The 5,245-nt window shown below is 37.3% G+C and overlaps 1 pseudogene; it reads left to right on the forward strand.

Moving 5' to 3' along the window:
* The first annotated feature begins 2,714 nt into the window (after positions 1 to 2,714).
* On the forward strand, positions 2,715 to 4,548 carry LOC131280216 (SREBP regulating gene protein pseudogene; annotated as a pseudogene).
* The last annotated feature ends 697 nt before the right edge of the window (positions 4,549 to 5,245 follow it).

A 5,245-nucleotide genomic window follows, 5' to 3' on the forward strand; every position in this document is an offset into this window, starting at 1 on the left:
CACACCACAAAAAAAAAAAAAAACACAATCATTCACATTAGCCATGTCTCAGAAGGGGAAGACAATGGATAAAGGACAGAAAGAATACTTGAGGAAATAATGACCAAAAATTCCCTAACCCTTATGAAAGACATAAATATTAATATCCTAGAAGGACAACACACTGCAAACAGAATAAATCCAAAGAGACTTAACCTGTATACCTGTTATTCAGAATGACAAATATCAGAGATAAAGAGGGGATTCTGAACTCAGCAAGAGAAAAACAAAGCATCACATACAAGGAGATCTCAATAAGATTAAGTACCAATCTCTCATCATAAACGATCTCTCATCATAAACATCAATCTCTCATCATAAACCTAACCTGTATACCTACTATTCAGAATGACAAATATCAGAGATAAAGAGGGGATTCTGAACTCAGCAAGAGAAAAACAAAGCATCACATGCAAGGAGATCTCAATAAGATTAAGTACCAATCTCTCATCATAAACGATCTCTCATCATAAACATCAATCTCTCATCATAAACCTAACCTGTATATCTGCTATTCAGAATGACAAATATCAGAGATAAAGAGGGGATTCTGAACTCAGCAAGAGAAAAACAAAGCATCACATGCAAGGAGATCTCAATAAGATTAAGTACCAATCTCTCATCATAAACGATCTCTCATCATAAACATCAATCTCTCATCATAAACATTTTTGAAGGACAGTTTTGCTGGATACAGAATTCTTGGTTGGCATTTTTCTTTTTCATTACCTTAAATGCATCATAGTCCTGTCTTCTGACTGCCAACCAAGAATTCTGTATCCAGCAAAACTGTTCTTCAAAAATGAGGGGGAGTTTAAAGTCTTCACAGACAAATAAAATCTAAGAGAATATGTTAACAAAAGACAATAATTATAAAAGATACTAAAGGGAGTGTTGCAGGTTGAAAGGAAAAACAAGGAATAGAAACTTGGAGAAGAGGGTAGAAATGAAGATCATTAGGAAGGATAACTTAAAGGGTAAAAAGACAATAATAGTAAGATATGGCAATGAAAAGCCAAAGGATAAAATGGATGAAGTAAATAATGTCTTTGTAGAAATAATTGAATGTTAATGGCTTGAATGCTGCAATCAAAATACATAGACTGACAGGATGGATTAAAAAATCGAGCTATCTATATGCTGTCTACAAGAGACTCATCTCAGATGTAAGCAACCAGGTTGAAAGTGATGGTTGGAAAAATGTATTCCATGCAAATAGTAACCAAAAAAGATCTGGAATAGTGATATTAATATGAGGCAAAATAGATTTTAAGGGAAGTGGATGTGGCTCAACTGATGGGGCTTCCATCTACCAAATAGGAGGTCAGGGTTCAATTCCCAGGGCCTTCTGGTGAAGGGCAGCAAGATGAGAGCTGACCCATGCAGAGTGCTGACCCACACAGGAGTGCTGGCCTGCACAAAGTGCTAGCCCAAGCAGAGAGCTGGCCCAGCAAGACACAACAAAAAGAGACACAGAGGAAAGACAATAAGAGATGCAGCAGACCAGGGAACTGAGGTGGCACAAGACATTGGGCACCTCTCTCCCACTCTGGAAAGTCCCAGGATCAGTTCCTGGTGTAACCTAAAGAGAAGACAAGCAGACACAGAAGAATGCACAGTGAATGGACAAAGAGAGCAGACAGTGAGTGCAAAAGGAACAGGGAGGAAGGGGAATAATAAATAAATTTTTTTTAAAATAGATTTTAAATGCAAAACTGTTGTAAGTGAAAAAGATCATTATATATTAATAAAGGGGGCTATTCACCAAGAAGAAATAGGTATAATAAATATTTATGCACTAACCTAGATGCCGCAGGATACATGAGAGAGAAATAGACATATCTACAATAATAGTTGGAGACTTCAATACAATACTGTCAGAATTAGATAAAACATCTGGACAGAGGATAAATGAAGAAATACAGAGCTTGAATAATTTAATAAATGAACTACCTCACAGATGTTTGTAGAACATTATACCCCAAAATTTCTCATGGATCCTGCTTCAGCATAGATCATTTTTGGGGTCACAATACAGGTCTCAATAAAATTAAAAAGATTGAAATTATGCAAAAACACTTACTCTAATCATAGGGGAATGAATCTGGAAATCAATAATGGGTAGAAAAAGGGAAAATCCATAAATATATGTAGATTAAACAACATACTCTTAAATAATCAGTGGGTCAGGGAAGAAATTTCAGGAGAATTCATTAAATATCATGAGACAATGAGAAAATGAGAAAGCAACATAACAAAGCCTATAGGACATTGCAAGGAATTGCTGAAAAGGAAATTTATAGCCCTCAATGCTTACATTATGAAAAAAGAAAGAGCTAAATTAAAAGACCTAACAGAACACCTGTATGAACCAGAAAAAGAACAGCAAACTAAATCCAAACTAAGCTGAAGGAAAAAAACAATAAAGATTGAACAAAAATAAATGAAATTGAGGGGGAAAAAAATAGAGAATAAACAAAAGCAAAAGTTGGTCTTTGAGAAGATCAAAAAAATCAACAAACTCTTAGCTAGACTGACCAAAAAAGAGAGAAGATACTAATAAATAAAACCAGAAATGAGATGGGGAACATTACCACTGACCCTGCAGAAATAAAAAAGATCATAAGAGGATATTATAACAACTCTACACCAAAACACTAGACAATGTAAATGAGATGGACAAATTCCTAGAAACACACAATAAACCTACCCTGACCCTAGAAGAAATAGAAGACCTCGACAAATCAATCACAAGTAAAAAGATTGACAAATTGATCAAAAACTTCCCAAAGATGAAAATCCTAGAACGAGGTTACTTCATATATGAATTCTGCCAATCATTCGGAGATGATCTAGTACCAATCTTGTTCAAGCTCTTCCAAAAAACTGAACAGGAAAGAATGCTGCTGAACTCATTCTAGGGAGCCAACATAACCCAATAGATTAATATCTCTAGTGAATATAGGTGCAAAATTTTTCAATAAAATACTTACAAACTGAATCCAAAATGCATTAAAATAAACATACACCTTGATCACCTGGGTTATATACCAAGTATGCCAGGGTGGTTCAACACAAGAAAATCAATTGCTGTAATAAAGTACATTAATAAATGAAAGAATAAAAAATCACATGACCCTCTCAATTGATGCAGAAAAGGCATTACTTGATAAAAACACTCTAGAAAATAGGAATTGAAGGAAGCTAGCTCAATATGGAAAAGTGCATATATGAAAAACCTAGAGCTAGCATTGTACGCAATGGTGAAAGAGTGCAAGCTTTCCTGTTGAGATCAGGAACAAGACAAGGATGCCACTGTCACCTCTGTTATTCAATATTGTGCTAGAAGTTCTAGCTAGATCAATTAGGATAGATAAAACAATAAAAGCCATCCAAATAGGAAAGGAAGAAGTAAAAACGTTTGCTATTTGCTGATGTTATGATCCTATTTCTAGAAAATCCTGAAAAAATCCACAATAAAGCTACTAGAACTAATAGAGAAGTTCAGCAAAGATATGGGATATAAAAGACTAATACACGAAAATCAGTAGCATTTCTATACACTAATGATGAACAATCTGAGGAGAAAATTATTTTATAAAAATTCCATTTATAATAGTGACTAAAAAAATCAAATATTTAGGAATAAACTTAAACGAGGACATAAAGTACTTGTATTCAGAAAACTACAAAACTTTGAGAAAAGAAACAAAAAAAGAATTATAAAAATGGAAGGATATTCCATGTTCATGAACTGTAAGGCTAAATATCATTAAGATGCCACTTCTACCCAAACTGATCTACAGATTCAATGCAATCCCAATAAAAATCCCAATAGTCTTCTTTACAGAAATGGAAGAGCCAATCAACATATTTATTTGAAAGGTGGCAGACCCATGGGTCATGAAGTATGCACAGGTTGCTAGGTATGGAGCTCCCAAGGTTGTAGAGGCCATTCCGCCAGGGCTTGGGCCTGCCCTGTTCCACTGGGAGGGTGAACTTGGTGGCCATCATGTGGCACAGGTCTTTATGGAAGAGGTGTGTGCTCACCCTGGTCTATGGGTGCTCACTTGTCTACTTCCTCACCAGCACCTTCAAGCCTGAGGAGAAGGCAGAGAGAGATGGGAATCTTCTCCAGGTTCAAGACCGTCATCAGCCCATTCCCAGGAAAGTGCAGCTTAATCTTGGCAATAGCAGTCAACCAGGCAATCAGTGCCATAAGTCCATTCAAGGGAAGCACCTCATCATGGATGAACTAGGATATATTTGTGAAAGGAAGGAGTTGCTGGAGAATGACTAATGTCATGTCCACATCCCTAGCACAAAGCAATACTGCTGCCATTGCTGCTTACCCAATGGCTGCTGCAGCATCTATGAAACTGTGTCTCCTGCTGCCTGCAGCCCAACAAGCAACTTCTCCAGGATCCCTTCCTCAGCTGAGCAGCTGGGGCATTCCAGAACCTTTTCATAACAGTGGAAGATCACTCTGAATTGTGTTTGACAAAATAGAGAGCGTGCAGCATGAGAACACCTATAGGGCACATAGTCAAGTATTACTTTGGCACAAGACCTCCCAAGCTCTTCCCTGCCTGATGGGGGCCGAAGACTTAAAGCAAGGGCAGGAAGAGCCCTTCAGAAGAACTGCCAGCCTGAAACCAGACTTCAGCATTCAAACTAGTGCATGGGTCAGAGGACAAAGGCCTTGTGGGAATCTGTTTCTCCTGTTTTACTCTCTGGCTTCACCCATTGCCTGGGCATTACCAGTTGGAATGCTTCTGTAAAACAACATGGAAACTTCAGCTATTCACATTTGCAGAAGACAAAACTACAGACCAAGCTTTGGGTGGTGTTGACATTTGGGTGGTGATGACATAAACAGTGTTCCTGTGAGGGAGCTGTGCCTTGTGTTCTCCAGGTGTCACAGGTCAAACTTTTACTTACTGTTCTGACTGGGCCCTTTTGACATAAAATTATATATTAGATTTCTTTGGAGTAGTGGAAAAGTGGAATATTTTGTGCAGGAAATGCCTTGCCTTTCTAGTTGACTATATTCAAGGAAATTATTTTTATTGTTGTCAATTGTTCTTGTTTTCTTGTGTTTTTGGCTTCATGTGCTAAATTATCCTTTTGCCCAGATAAAATGCTTTGTGTCTTAGTGAAGCAGGCTAGTAAGATAGAGAATCAATAGATGGATCTGGAACCTAGC

Source organism: Dasypus novemcinctus, chromosome 10 (assembly GCF_030445035.2).
Source record: "Dasypus novemcinctus isolate mDasNov1 chromosome 10, mDasNov1.1.hap2, whole genome shotgun sequence".
Taxonomy (NCBI): Eukaryota; Metazoa; Chordata; class Mammalia; order Cingulata; family Dasypodidae; genus Dasypus; species Dasypus novemcinctus.